This window comes from Triticum aestivum, chromosome 3A, assembly GCF_018294505.1.
Source record: "Triticum aestivum cultivar Chinese Spring chromosome 3A, IWGSC CS RefSeq v2.1, whole genome shotgun sequence".
Taxonomy (NCBI): domain Eukaryota; kingdom Viridiplantae; phylum Streptophyta; class Magnoliopsida; order Poales; family Poaceae; genus Triticum; species Triticum aestivum.
This window is the reverse complement of record NC_057800.1, coordinates 182,911,232-182,927,852: the sequence shown is the minus strand read 5'-3', so window position 1 is coordinate 182,927,852 and position 16,621 is coordinate 182,911,232.

Genomic DNA, 16,621 nt, shown 5'->3' with positions numbered 1-16,621 from the left:
GGATTCGAGTCAGCTATAAATCACCTTGGGTGAGTCATCTGCTGTTCGCCGATGACAGTCTTATTTTCATCAGTGCAGCGCAACAAAGTGCAGCAAGATTAAACGCAATCCTTGAGATTTATGGGAGTGCCTCCGGTCAGCGTATAAATAGAGATAAAAGTGCCATTTATTTTAGCACTAACACATCGGAGCCGGTGCGGCAGCTTTTGAAAACTACCTTAGACATTTATGTCGAGGCTTTTAGTGAGAGATATCTTGGTCTTCCGACAGCTGTGGGCCGTATAACTAGTGGCACCTTTGCTCACATTGGAGATAGAGCTCGAGGTAAGATGCAAGGATGGTCAGAAAGGTTGTTGGCATGCGCGGGAAGAGATGCTTTGATGAAGTCTGTAGTTCAAGCACTTCCAACATACAGCATGACAACCTTCCTGTTAAACAAAAAAGTATGCAAGAGCATTACTTCACCAATGGCAAAATTCTTCTGGAGTAGCTCTTTGGACAAGAAAGCAATGCATTGGGTCGCTTGGGATAAACTTGCGACGCCGAAGTGCAAAGGGGGCATGGGATATCGAGACATGCACCTGTTTAACTTGGCTCTGTTGGGGAAACACGGCTGGCGATTTTTAACCACGCCGGACTCCTTATGTGCTCAAGTTTTGAAGGGCCGTTACTTCCCGGATGTGGACTTCATGCAGGCAGTTGTCCCAAAAACTGCATCAGCTACATGGCGAGCGATAATTGCTGGAAGGGAAGCACTACGGGCTGGACTGATCAAACGAGTGGGTGATGGTTCATCAATTTCGGTTTGGAATGACATGTGGATTCCTGGAACCACGACCATGAAACCAATGCTGAGACCAGAAAATACAGTGATAGAAAATGTCTCTGAACTTATTGATCAGGAGAACTGGACATGGAATCAGCAGTTGGTAAGAGATACATTCATCTTGACAGACGCGAATGCTATATTAAATATCCCAATTCGGCAAGGTGGAGGTGATGATTTTCTAGCTTGGAATTTTGAGAAGACCGGCAACTACACTGTTAAATCGGCGTACCGTGCTCTCGTGAATCAAAAAGAGCGCATAGCTCTAGATGAAGGGACGGCTACCGGCACCTCAACGAGCGATCAACAGATGTGGAGTGCACTTTGAAAGCTGAATGTTGTACCCAAGGTGAGAGTGTTCTGGTGGAGGGTTTTGCGTGGCATACTCCCGGATGAACAAACACTACGGTCACGGCATATTAGCGATTTGAGCAGATGCAAAATCTGCCACGTGATGGACGAAGACCTCAAGCATGCCTTGATTCACTGTGCTCATGCTACTCGATTCTGGAATGAGGCATGGCGTTGGTTTGACCTCCGGCTACCTCAACTTCACCCAGTTTCATGGGCCAAGGAAATTATGTGTGATCCTCGCTTCTCGGACAAGGACAGGCCACTGATCATCACTATCATGTGGTCTATTTGGCACTCTCGTAACAAGTTAAAGCATGAGGAGGAGGGGTCGGATCCGACAACTTGCATGCGTGTGACTAGGGAGGCGCTTGCACTTCTTGAGTTACCACGACAACATACACTGGTCATGCCGGGTCATGGCTGGAGACCACCTGAAGCGGGGCTAGTTAAGATCAATACAGATGGTGCAATATCATTTGACACAACCACTGCTGGTGCAGGTGGAGTTGCAAGGTCTAATAATAGGCTGCTGGGTGCATGGTGCAAACCATACAGTGGTATTACGGATCCTCTTATCGCCGAGGCAATGGCGTTGCGTGATGGTGTGCTTTTCGCCAAACTTCGAGGTTACACACATGCGATAATGGAGGTGGACTGCCTGGAGATGGTTAATCTCTGGAATACTCGCCACAACTCTCGTTCGATTGTGGCTCCTATCTTAGTTGAAATTGGAGAGCTTGTTAGTGATTTCTCTCTTTTTGTAATCCAACATGTATTAAGGTCAGCAAATGTTCCAGCGCATCTATGTGCCAAGCGTGCTTGCACATTGAATGTGACGGAAAGCTGGCTCGAAGACAACCCCGGCTTCCTCCTGACCAGCTTATTGGCTGATTGTCGGGAGAATGCTTTCGTTTGAATAAAGCTCTCTACATTGCCCGCAAAAAAAAAAAACTTTCTAGGTTTTTTTGTTCTTTTTGACGAATATAATGTACTACACTTTCTAGTGATTCGTTTCTTTCGCACGGAGCAATAAGCTACTACTAGAAGCAAACCTTTTTTTAGGGATACTAGAGGCAAACCTGATATGTCGATGGACGAATGATGGAGCAGTGAAGGTTATTTGATTTTTTGGAGAGATGAAAAATTAGCGGATCACTGTTTTCTTTGATTTTGTAGTAACAACAACTTTGTTTTGCCCAAAAAGAAGAAGACGATCAGTGCATAATTAAAGCATCTTCAGCCACGCCCTCAACAGCCCCTCGGACCCTTTTTTAGCACCGGCGCTGAAAAAACGGCTCAGTCGCGTTCTTAGGAGCCCAATTTTTGCCGCTTAGGCCCGAAACTGGTGTCGGCGGACCCAGTCCGAACCCGGCGCGCTGGGGATGCCCGGGGGCGCCGGGGGAATCATTTCTGGCGCAAAAGAATGGCGGGCCCGCCGAGTCAGCAACCCCCACGCATCGTCGTCCTCATCGCCTCGGTATCCCGCGGGGAATCAATGCAAGGCTGTCGTCGGTCAGCCTTCCATTAATTCCTTAGGGGCGACGCAATGTGGGTCGCCTCCACCAACAACGCGCCGGTGGTAAGGGGGAGCAACAACAACGACGGCTGCTGCCTGTGGTGGGGCGCCCCCGGCCGCACGCTCACACCGTCCTTGAGTACCTCGAGGGTGGCAACGATCCGCCGCTCGAGTACCCCCCCCCCCCTCGCCGGAGCGGCGGCCCGTGGCTGCCGAGGCGCATGCCGGGCGGGTCCTCCTCTTCCCGTTCCTCCTCCCACTCCCCCGGATCGCCGGCGCTCGTCAGCGTCAAGGCCAAGCCCGTGGAAACGCCGCTCGGCCGGCGCACCTGCGGCGCCACCCTCGTTATCAACGAGGGCGGCTGTGCCTCCTCGGCTCCTACCTCCTGCCTCGTTACGCCGGAGGCGGAGCTCGCCGTCGTGACGAGCGAGCACGATGACATGGCTGCACTCGACGACGAGGCCGCCATGAAGTGGGCGCGGGAGGATCGGGCCTGGCTGGAGATGGAGTGCCAGCGCCACACCCTAGAGGAGATCGCCGCTCGCCGCCGTGGCCGCGATGAGGGAAACGTCATCGTCCTCGAGGACAGTGATGACGACGCGCCGCCGCCGGCCAAACCAGTCCCCCAGGGCGACCCCGGGCAGGGGTCCAGTAGGGATGGCCCCAGTGTGAAGAAGGAGAAGGAGGAGGACGACGACAGCGACTACGACGCCTTCAGCAAACTCTTCGGCCTGTAGGCGCCACAGCAGCAAATTTTTTTCCTTTTAGTACATTATGTTTTCAATATGCAAAAAAAAACTGTGGAATGCCTAAATATCCCCAAATCTATGTCATGTTTGCCGAATTTTGGCCAGGTATGTTTCTAAAAATATTTACAAAACGTCGACTAGGGGCGACCTAGGGGCGGCTGCTGGGAACCCGATCACCCCCATGCCGAAATTATCGCCGGTTCGCCCACAAGGCGGCGCTATTTCCAGTCCCTGGGGTCCGAACTGCTGGAGATGCTCTTAGTCTGGCAGAAGCAAATGTTCAGAGCTCTGTGAAAGCTCTGCTTTTAACTTAGAGGTTTTACGACGATCTTTCTCCCTCTTTCACAAAAAAAGATCAACTTTGAGGGAAGCAGTCGAGCACGAATTCCTATATACTAATCCCATTTAGGAAAACATTTGCAAATGTAAGGGCATTTCCAGCGGACCCTTAAACCGCCCGCAACCGTTCGAATCGCGTGTTTCTGATGTATTTTGCCATCCAACGCGAGCCTGCATTGGTCTAGATGCACTTTTTGCCACAAACTCGAGAGGAACCGGGAGAGGGGGGAGGAGTTTTGCAAATGTCCGGACCGCTGCCACGCATGCATCTGACTAATCTGGGCAAGTCCAACGCGGCACCGAAATGGGTCCGCAACGACCCAGACCTCGCCGCTGTACATGCGCTCGATCGCTCTGGCACCACCACGAAGAAGGCCGCCAGGCACCGCCCCCGCCTTGACGGCGAGCTTGCCAAGATCAACGAGGAGTGGTTGCTTAGTGACTCCTCCGCTAGCAGGGTCAAGCCCGCCGTCAGAGTTTCGCGAGGGCCGTCTGCATTGACCGCGGCAGCCCTCCACACCGTGTAGGAGGAGGCAGAGCGTCTCCTTCACTAGCGGCATGCAGCCGTCGGACAAGGTTTTCGCGACCCTCTGGCACCCTTCCGCCGCTGGAGGGATGACTACGGCACGGACGGTGATGACGGTGTGGCAGACAAGACGACCACGCGTATGAGGTGATCGTTCGGTATAGGGTTTATATATTATTTTTCTTCTAGTTGTTAGTTAGACTGTTGAAATATTGTTTTTTAATGTAAATTATGTTGGAACTTTAATAAAATTTGCCTGATTTATTTAAATTTAGTTTGAAATATATCGGATAATGTTGGATGATCGGCTTTCACATCCGTGTACGTGACTAGTTTCCATTGCCCGCGAGCGATGCCCCGTTTACGAGTCAGCCTTGGAGAAGGGACTCATTTGCAACTTGTGCAGATTCACACGTACGCTCTGTCTCTCTGTGACGTGTGTTGACCCACTACGAGGGTAAGGTCTCGGTCTCCCTAGCTAGCGATCGTAGCATGTGTCACGCCATGCGAGGAAACTCTTTCACCACGACTAATCATGTGCGCGTGTTAATGACTTCAGCCGAACTTGTACATCTTGCATCTCCATTGTATACAGCCGTAGTTTGCAGCGCAAGTTTAACCACCTGAATTCCTCCGCCGCGAATCTTATGCGTAAGTACGCACGAGAGTGTGATGTTTCCGAACGAAGCAAGCCCGGCCGAAATTAGCCTTAGTTAATCACGAATGGAGATCGTACTACGTGTGGTCTGCATTATTCTCCATAGATTTAACTACTCCTTATGTTCATTTTTAATATTTTTGGTTATTAGTTGGACAGTATTTTAAATAGGTTCAAAACGCTAACAATGATAGGAGTGTATGCCTTAATTTGATCGCTTTGCCTATGTAGAAATGATTTGATTTTTAATGGAAAAAATGATTCTTCTCTACAGGTTATTTTCCGGTGTACGCAATTGCTACGTATGTGGTCTATGTTACAACGACCGGAGGATCAACCGTTGTTCAAGACGGTGTGTATGCAATTGGAGCAGGTGGCTATGGAGGTTTTTCCCAACATGAGTGGCAACATAACCTTCGAATCGATCCACCAACTCCATCGACATAGGCATAGTGTCGGTCCATAGGGCTCTATTGTTGCCAATTTGTCGTTTTTTTCATCAATTTTTGTCAGACCTTCATATTGGGCCGTGTGCATCCTAATTATGCAGAGGTCGGGTGTTACTTATAATGCTTTGTATCCGCTTGATGCTATATTTTGAGATAATAAAATCACTCTTTATGAAAAAATGTTCACTTTTATAAAGCCTTGAAGACATTTCATATAGTGTGTAAAGCAGCCCATTTTCTTATGTCTGAAACGATTTACGAAAGTGAACGGAGGGAGTGCGTCATTATTGACGTACTACCTCTAAGACTTATTGATTCAGCCATGCACTTATTGCGTTAGTAAACCTGATGTGAAGATTAGTTGTTTGACAACACAGTTGTGAAAAAACACTACGTTTCAAGAGGAGGGGCCAAGGGGGAGCCAAGCCAGACAAGTTCTCAAATCTGCATGCGGAAAATTTTTACTGGCTCAACTAGGCGAATATCGCCCTCATCCCTAAGAAAGATGGTGCCGAAGACATCTCAGACTTCAGATCCATCAGCCTGATACATGCCGTTGCAAAGCTCATTGCCAAAATCCTTGCAACACGGCTGGCCCGTCACATGAACAATATTGTATTCGTTGCGCAAAGTGCATTCATCAAAACAAGGAGTATCCACGACAACTTCCTGTATGTCCGGAACTTGGCAAGGAAATTCCACCGCAAAAAAATCATATGCTCCTCTTCAAGCTTGATATTAAGAAGGCTTTTGACTCGGTAAAAAGGGATTATCTAATGGAGCTTCTAACCCACCATGGCTTTCCAAGTCGATTTAGAGGTTGGTTTCGGCGGCCTCCTCCAGGGTTTTGCTCATTGGTATTGCCGGTGACCTGATCAAGCATGGATGTGGCCTTCGACAGGGTGATTCTCTCTCGTCGTTGCTCTTCGTGCTGGCCATTGACCCGTTGCACCACATCTTGGAAAAGGCCACCTCTCGCGGTCTGTTTCACCCGCTAGGCAGGCGCTTCTTGGGCATTAGGGCTTCTTTATATGCTGATGATGCAACGGTTTTTTGCGCCCCTATCAAGGAGATGTCAGTTTCATTGCCAACATGCTCTCCTCCTTTGGTGAATCAACGGGGCTCGTCACCAACTGTGTGAAGAGCTTGGTTGCCCCCATCTAGTGCGCAAGTCTGAACCTCAATGACATCCTGCAGCATTTCTCGGTGATACGTCTCCAACGTATCTATAATTTTTTATTGCTCCATTCTATATTATCTACTGCTTTAAACATTATTGCGCTTTATTATCCACTTTTATATTATTTTTGGGACTAACCTATTAACCGGAGGCCCAGCCCAGAATTGTTGTTTTTTGCCTGTTTTAGGGTTTCGAAGAAAAGGAATATCAAACGGAATGAAACCTTCGGAAACGTGATTTTCTCATCAGATAAGATCCAGGAGACTTTGACCCTCCGTCAAGAAAGCCACGAGGCGGTCACGAGGGTGGAGGGCGCCCCCCCTAGGGCGCGCCCCCCTGCCTCGTGGGCCCCTCAAAGCTCCATCGACGTACTTGTTCCTCCTATATATATCCACGTACCCCAAAAGATCGGGGACGGAGCCAAAAACCTAATTCCACCGCCGCAACTTTCTGTATCCACGAGATCCCATCTTGGGGCCTATTCTGGAGCTCCGTCGGAGGGGGCATCGATCACGGAGGGCTTCTACATCATCATCCAAGCCCCTCTGATGAAGTGTGAGTAGTTTACTTCAGACCTACGGGTCCATAGCTAGTAGCTAGATGGCTTCTTCTCTCTTTTTGGATCTCAATACAATGTTCTCCCCCTCTCTCGCGGAGATCTATTTGATGTAATCTTCTTTTTGCGGTGTGTTTGTTGAGACCGATGAATTGTGGGTTTATGATCAAGTCTATCTATGAATAATATTTGAATCTTCTCTGAATTCTTTTATGTATGATTGGTTATCTTTGCAAGTCTCTTCGAATTATCAGTTTGGTTTGGCCTACTAGATTGGTTTTTCTTGCCATGGGAGAAGTGCTTAGCTTTGGGTTCGATCTTGCGGTCTCCTTTCCCAGTGACAGAAGGGGCAGCAAGGCACGTATTGTATTGTTGCCATCGAGGATAACAAGATGGGGTTTTTATCATATTGCATGAAACTATCCCTCTACATCATGTCATCTTGCTTAAGGCGTTACTCTGTTTTTAACTTAATACTCTAGATGCATGTTGGATAGTGGTCGATGAGTGGAGTAATAGTAGTAGATGCAGAATCGTTTCGGTCTACTTGTCTCAGACGTGATGCCTATATACATGATCATACCTAGATATTCTCATAACTATGATCAATTCTGTCAATTGCTCAACAGTAATTTGTTCACCCACCGTAGAATACTTCTGCTCTTGAGAGAAGCCACTAGTGAAACCTATGGCCCCCGGGTCTCTTTCTCATCATATCAATCTCCATCACTTTATTATTGCTTTGATTTTACTTTTTACTTTGTATCTCTATACCAAAAATATTATTTATCATCTCTATCAGATCTCACTTTCGTAAGTGACCGTGAAGGGATTGACAACCCCGCGCGTTGGTTGCGTTGAGCTATTGGTTTTGTGTAGGTACGAGGGACTCGCGCGTAGCCTCCTACAGGATTGATACCTTGGTTCTCAAAAACTATGGGAAATACTTACGCTACTTTGCTGCATCATCCCTTCCTCTTTGGGGAAATCCAACGCAGTGCTCAAGAGGTAGCAAGAAGAATTTCTGGCGCCGTTGCCAGGGAGTCTGCGCAAAAGTCAGCATACCAAGTACCCATCACAATCCCTATCTCCCGCATTACATTATTTGCCATTTGCCTCTCGTTTTTCTCTCCCCCACTTCACCCTTGCCGTTTTATTCGCACTCTCTCTCTCTCTATCCTCCCTCTCTCTCTCTCTATTTGCCTCTTTTGCCCGTTTTGCTTTTTGTTCGCTCATGTGTTGGATTGCTTGTTTGTCGCGATGGCTCAAGATAATACTAAATTGTGTGACTTCACCAATACCAACAACAATGATTTCCTTAGCACTCCGATTGCTCCTCTTACCGATGCTGAATCTTGTAAAATTAATACTGCTTTGTTGAATCTTGTCATGAAAGATCCGTTCTCCAGCCTTCCTAGTGAAGATGCCGCTACCCATATTAATAGCTTCGTTGATTTGTGTGACATGCAAAAGAAGAAAGATGTCGATAATGATATTGTTAAATTGAAGCTATTTCATTTTTCGCTTAGAGATCGTGCTAAAGCTTGGTTTCCATCTTTGCCGAAAAATAGTATTGATTCATGGAACAAGTGCAAAGATGCTTTTATCTAAGTATTTTCCTCCCGCTAAGATCATCTCTCTTAGAAACGATATTATGAATTTTAAACAACTTGATCATGAACATGTTGCACAAGCTTGGGAGAGAATGATATTAATGATACATAATTGCCCTACTCATGGTTTGAATTTGTGGATGATTATACAAATTTTTTATGCCGGATTGAATTTTGCTTCTAGAAATCTTTTAGATTCGGCCACGGGAGGCACTTTTATGGAAATCACTTTAGGAGAAGCTACTAAACTCCTAGATAATATTATGGTTAATTATTCTCAATGGCATACTGAAAGATCTACTAAAAAGGTGCATGTGATAGAAGAAATTAATGTTTTGAGTGGAAAGATGGATGAACTTATGAAATTATTTGCTAATAAGATTGTTTCTTCTGATCCTAATGAATCTATGGATGTGAATTTTGTTGGTAGGAACAATTTTGGTAACAACGCGTATAGAGGAAATTTCAATCCTAGGCCTTATCCTAGTAATCCCTCTAATAATTATGGTAATTTCTACAACAATTCTTATGGAAATTAGAATAAGATGCCCTCTGATTTTGAATCTAATATTAAAGAATTTATTTCTTCGCAAAAGAATTTTAATGCTATGATTGAAGAAAAATTGCTTAAGATTGATGATTTGGCTAGGAACATTGATAGAATTTCTCTTGATGTTGATTCTCTGAAACTTAGATCTATTCCACCTAAGCATGATATCAATGAGTCTCTCAAATCCATGAGAATTTCCATTGACGAGTGCAAAGAAAGAACCGCTAGGATGCGTGCTAAGAAAGATGCCTTTATAAAAGCGTGTTCTTCTAATTCCTTTGAAAATAATGATGAAGATATAAAAGTTATTGATGTGTCCCCTATTAAATCTTTGTTTTGCAATATGAATCTTGATAATGATGGGACTGAATATGATCCACCTTTACCTAGAAGGCGTTCCAATAATTCTGAATCTTTTGATCTTGATGCTAAATTTGATAAAAGTGGGATTGAAGAAATTAAAAACCTAGATGTTGCTAAACCCACTATATTGGATTTCAAGGAATTTAATTATGAAAATTTCTCTTTAATTGATTGTATTTCCTTGTTGCAATCCGTGCTAAAATCTCCTCATGCTTATAGTCAAAATAAAGCGTTTACTAAACATATCGTTGATGCCTTGATGCAATCTTATGAAGAAAAACATGAATTGGAAGTTTCTATCCCTAGAAAACTTTATGATGAGTGGGAACCTACTATTACTAGAAGAACGCCCGTGCGTTGCAACGGGGCCACATTAACTTTAAGAGTTCAATATTACGACATTGGCGACTTTTTTTACCATCAAATCTTCACACACACACAGAACCACACTCTCCCTCCCTCTTCCTCACTCTCTATCCCCGTCTCCCTCTCGCTCTAACACACACACATATCCATCTTATTGGGTACGGGACCATAATCCATCTATTTCACACATACACGCTAGTGCATAACAATATGGATTATGTGTATTATATTTACCACCAGAATTGAGGGAATTAATTTCATGTAAATCGACCAGCCACAACTCCAAGAATACGCGGACGAGGTGGTTCGGGTCGGCGTCGGCGCCGTCCAGCGCGGGCCACGGGCCCGCTTCCAAGTGCACGTGCAATGCACGACTTCACAAATATTATAATCAGATATGAGAAATCACATGCATAGAAAAGACATTCTGATAGCAATCCAAATACCATACTCAATTGAATACCTAACCTGGACAATACTCTTATTTCTATGCGCCAGAAAAAAATGGAATAGCAAAGCTAAGTATGCCTACATACGCTCAGATTATATATAAGAATCTTGGGTGAACAATTGCAACAAAGCACTAAGCAGCGATAAATTTAAATAAAAAATCCATTAACTATGCAGGCAGCAGGCTTGTTACAACATAGAGAGATAGAAAAATGTCACCTCCAGTAATGTAGCGCAAAGGAGTGGAACGAAGCATGAATGAGCGGTTGCCTGTTCTTCTCCATGTACATGGATCAGCAGTAGAGGCCAAGTATATAAGTACTTGACCGAACTCCACTCTTCGTGTACGGAGAGCCATGTCACATTCTCGCCGCTGCAGCATGGGAGGACGGCTGGTTCACGTGACCCTCCAGCTGGGGGATCCATGGTGGCTGACAGTCGAGCTCGAGGCAGAGAAGTTGAGGGCAGTAGTGGCGAGATCCATGCCAGCCAACCGGGCGAAGAGGAGGTCGTCGGGGAGGGACACATCGGCAAGATCCGGTCACCACGCGACCTGAAGAGCAACAGTGATCTCCACAAGCTGTAGGCCGACGGCGTGCTCCATCCCCTGCGATGGGGTGACCATGGCGGTGGCCACAGCTCCTCATGCTCGCCTCGATCTCGGCGACACACCCTGAGTGTAGGAGGCAGCAACGACCTCGACGAAATCATGGCCTCCATCCCGGAATGCAATCATGTCGCTCTAAATAAATGGATTCAATCATGTGACTCTAATTACTTCGGATTGTTATGTGCACACTAAGCGGGGTGCAGTTAGGAAAGAAAATGTTCTCTAATTAAAGTGATTGAGTGATTTAAGGCAAGGTTAATTAATTTAGATTTGATTTTTAGTGATTGTTAGTAAAGTATGATGCGTCTTTAAAATCTTTTATTTGTTTCCTTAAAATCTATTATTTGTTTCCTAAAGAAATTTGCAATAATGGAAGGTATCGGTTGATTTGGATAAGTTAGTAAATTTAGATCCGTGATTGCGTGCACGTTTGGAAAATGCTGATTTGCAAGGAAAGAGCTGAGGGGTAAATAAACCGGTGAATAAGAAACCAACATCAAAAAAAATCTACGACGGTTAACCTACGAAAAAAAACCGGACGAAAGTGGTGGGACGAAAAAAAACCTGGAAGCGAGACTACCAACTGCTCCATTAGGAGTAGAGAAAATTAAAATTAAAAATTATGAGTTTTATGCTTTGTGTGATTTGGGTGCTCGTGTCTCTACTATTCCCAAAACTTTGTGTGATTTGCTAGATTTCCGTGATTTTGATGATTGCTCTCTAAACTTGCATCTTGCGGATTCCACTATTAAGAAACCTATGGAAAGTATTAATTATGTTCTTATTGTTGCTAATAGGAATTATATGCCCGTAGATTTTATTGTTCTTGATATAGATTACAATCCTTCTTTCCCTATTATTCTTGGTAGACCTTTCCTTAGAACGGTTGGTGCAATTATTGATATGGAGAAAGGGAATATTAGATTTCAATTTCCATTAAAAAGGGCATGGAACACTTTCCTAGAAATAAAATAAAATTACCATATGAATCTATCATGAGAGCCACTTATGGATTGCCTACCAAAGATGGCAATACCTAGATCTATTCTTGCTTGTTATGCCTAGCTAGGGGCGTTAAACAATAGCGCTTGTTGGGAGGCAACCCAATTTTATTTTTTATTCCTTTCTTTTTGCTCCTGTTTAGTAATAAATAAATTATTTAGCCTCTGTTTTGGTTGTCTTTTTTGTGTTTAATTAGTGTTTTTGCCAAGTAGAACCATTGGGAAGACTTGGGGAAAGTCTTGTTGAACTTGCTGTAAAAAACAGAAACTTTAGCGCTCACAAGAACTGCTGTCATTTTTATTTGGAAAGAGCTATTTAGTTAATTATTTTGGCATATGATTAATAGATAAATGCCTCACGTCCAGAAATATATTTTAGAATTTTTGGGGTTCCAGATCTTGCGCTAGCTTCAGATTACTACAGACTGTTCTGTTTTTGACAGATTCTGTTTTTCGTGTGTTGTTTGCTTATTTTGATGAATCTATAGCTAGTAAAATAGTTTATAATCCATAAGGAAGTTGGAATAAAATATGTATAACACCAATATAAATAAAGAATGAGTTCATTACAGTACCTCGAAGTGGTATTTTGTTTTTTTTCGCTAACGGAGCTCACGAGATTTTCTACTTTAAGTTTTGTGTTGTGAAGTTTTCAAGTTTTGGGTAAAGATTTGATGGATTATGGAACGAGGAGTGGCAAGATCCTAAGCTTGGGGATTCCCATGGAACCCCCAAGATAATCTAAGGACACCTAAAAGCCAAAGCCTGGGGATGCCCCGGAAGGCATCCCCTCTTTCGTCTACTTCTATCGGTAACTTTACTTGGAGCTATATTTTTATTCACCACATGATATGTGTTTTGCTTGGAGCGTCTTTTATGATTTGAGTCTTTGCTTGTTAGTCTACCGCAATCATCCTTGTTGTACACACCGCCATGCATGATTTAGAATTTGATAGAATACTCTATGTGCTTCACTTATATCTTTTGAGCTTTATAGTTTTGCTCTAGTACTTCACTTATATCTTTTAGAGCACAGTGGTGGATTTGTTTTATAGAAACTATTGATCTCTCATGCTTCACTTAGATTATTTTGAGAGTCTTAATAGCATGGTATTTTGCTTAAAATCCTAATATGCTTGGTATGCAAGATTAATAATAAAACTTTCGTATGAGTGTGATGAATACTAAGAAAAGTTTGATGCTTGATGATTGTTTTGAGATATGGAGGTAATAATATCAAAGTCATGCTATTTGAGTAGTTGTGAAATTGAGAAATACTTGTGTTGAAGTTTGCAAGTCCCGTAACATGCACGTATGGTAAACGTTATGCAACAAATTTGAAACATGAAGTGTTATTTGATTGTCTTCCTTATGAGTGGCGGTCGGGGACGAGCGATGGTCTTTTATTACCAATCTATCCCCCTAGGAGCATGTGCGTAGTGCCGAGGTTTTTGATGACTTGTAGATTTTTGCAATAAGTATGTGAGTTCTTTATGACTAATGTTGAGTCCATGGATTATACGCACTCTCACCCTTCCATCCTTGCTAGCCTCTTCGGTACCGTGCATTGCCCTTTCTCACATTGAGAGTTGGCGCAAACTTCGCCGGTGCATCCAAACCCCATGATATGATACGCTCTTTCACACATAAACCTCCTTATATCTTCCTCAAAACAGCCACCATACCTACCTATTATGGCATTGAAGGAAATATGCCCTAGAGGCAATAATAAAGTTATTATTTATTTCCTTATATCATGATAAATGTTTATTATTCATGCTAGAATTGTACTAACCGGAAACATAATACATGTGTGAATACATAGACAAACAGAGTGTCACTAGTATGCCTCTACTTGACTAGCTCGTTGATCAAAGATGGTTATGTTTCCTAACCATAGACATGAGTTGTCATTTGATTAACGGGATCACATCATTAAGAGAATCATGTGATTGACTTGACCCATTCCGTTAGCTTAGCACTTGATCATTTAGTTTTTTTGCTATTGCTTTCTTCATGACTTATACATGTTCCTATGACTATGAGATTATGCAACTCCCGTTTACCGGAGGAACACTTTGTGTGCTACCAAACGTCACAACGTAACTGGGTGATTATAAAGGTGCTCTACAGGTGTCTCCGAAGGTACTTGTTGGGTTGGCGTATTTCGAGATTAGGATTTGTCACTCCGATTGTCGGAGAGGTATCTCTGGGCCCTCTCGGTAATGCACATCACTATAAGCCTTGCAAGCATTGCAACTAATGAGTTAGTTGCGGGATGATGTGTTACGGAACGAGTAAAGAGACTTGCCGGTAACGAGATTGAACTAGGTATTGAGATACCGACGATCGAATCTCGGGCAAGTAACATACCGATGACAAAGGGAACAACGTATGTTGTTATGCGGTTTGACCGATAAAGATCTTCGTAGAATATGTGGGAGCCAATATGAGCATCCAGGTTCCGCTATTGGTTATTGACCGGAGACGTGTCTCGGTCATGTCTACATAGTTCTCGAACCCGTAGGGTCCGCACGCTTAAAGTTCGATGATGGTTATATTATGAGTTTATGTGTTTTGATGTACCGAAGGAGTTCGGAGTCCCGGATGAGATCGGGGACATGACGAGGAGTCTCGAAATGGTCGAGACGTAAAGATCGATATATTGGACGACTATATTCGGACATCGGAAAGGTTCCGAGTGATTCGGGTATTTTCGGGAGTACCGGAGAGTTACAGGAATTCGTATTGGGCCTTAATGGGCCATACGGGAAAGGAGAGAAAGGCCTCAAAGGGTGGCCGCACCCGTCCCCATGGGCTGGTCCGAATTGGACTAGGGAGGGGGGCGCCCCTTCCTTCCTTCTCCTTTTCCCTTCCCTTTCCTTCCCTCCTACTCCTACTACATGGAAGGGCTCCTAGTTCTACTAGGAAAAGGGGAATCCTACTCCCGGTGGGAGTAGGACTCCCCTAGGGCGCGCCATAGAGAGGGCCGGCCCTCCCCCTCCTCCACTCCTTTATATACGGGGGCAGGGCACCCCAAAGACACAACAATTAATCTATTAGTCTCTTAGCCGTGTGCGGTGCCCCTCTCCACCATAATCCACCTCGGTCATATCGTAGTGGTGCTTAGGCGAAGCCCTGCATCGGTAGAACATCATCATCGTCACCACGCCGTCGTGCTGATGGAACTCTCCCTAAAAGCTCGGCTGGATCGGAGTTCGAGGGACGTCATCGAGTTGAATGTGTGCAGAACTCGGAGGTGCCATGCGCTTGGTACTTGATCGGTCGGATCGTGAAGACGTATGACTACATCAACCGCGTTGTGCTAACGCTTCTGCTTTCGGTCTATGAGGGTACGTGGACAACACTCTCCCGTCTCGTTGCTATGCATCACCATGATCTTATGTGTGCGTAGGAAAATTTTGAAATTACTACATTCCCCAACATTGGTATCAGAGCCATGTTTTATGCGTAGATGTTATATGCACGAGTAGAACACAAGTGAGTTGTGGGCGATACAAGTCATACTGCTTACCAACATGTCATACTTTGGTTCGGCGGTATTGTTCGATGAAGCGCCCCGGACCGACATTACGCGTACGCTTACGCGAGACTGGTTCTACCGACATGCTTCGCACACAGGTGACTAGCGGGTGTCAGTTTCTCCAACTTTAATTGAACTGAGTGTGGCTACGCCCGGTCCTTGAGAAGGTTAAAACAGCAACAACTTGACAAACTGTCGTTGTGGTTTTGATGCGTAGGTAAGAACGGTTCTTGCTAAGTCCGTAGCAGCCACGTAAAACTTGCAACAACAAAGTAGAGGACGTCTAACTTGTTTTTGCAGGGCATGTTGTGATGTGATATGGTCAAGACATGATGAGGTATAAGTTGTTGTATAAGATGATCATGTTTTGTTGAAGTTATCGGCAACTGGAAGAAGCCTTATGGTTGTCTCTTTATTGCATAAGATGCAAGCGCCAAATAATTGCTTTACATTTATCGCTATGCAATAGCAATAGTTGCAAGAGCAATGGTTGGCGAGACGACCATGTGATGACACATTAATATAGATCAAGATGATGGAGATCATGGTGTCATGCCGGTGATGATGGAAATCATGACGATGTTTGGGAGATGGAGATCAAAGGCACAAGATGATGATGGCCATATCATGTCACATATTTTGATTGCATGTGATGTTTATCTTTTATGCATCTTATCTTGCTTTAATTGACGGTAGCATTATAATATGATCTCTCACTAAATTTCAAGATTAAAGTGTTCTCCCTGAGTATGCACCGTTGGCAAAGTTCATCATGCCCAGACACCATGTGATGATCGGGTGTGATAAGCTCTACTTCCATCTACAACGGGCGCAAGCCAGTTTTGCACACGCAGAATACTTAGGTTAAACTTGACGAGCCTAGCATATGCAGATATGGCCTCGGAACACTGAGACCGAAAGGTCGAGCGTGAATCATATAGTAGATATGATCAACATAGTGATGTTCACCA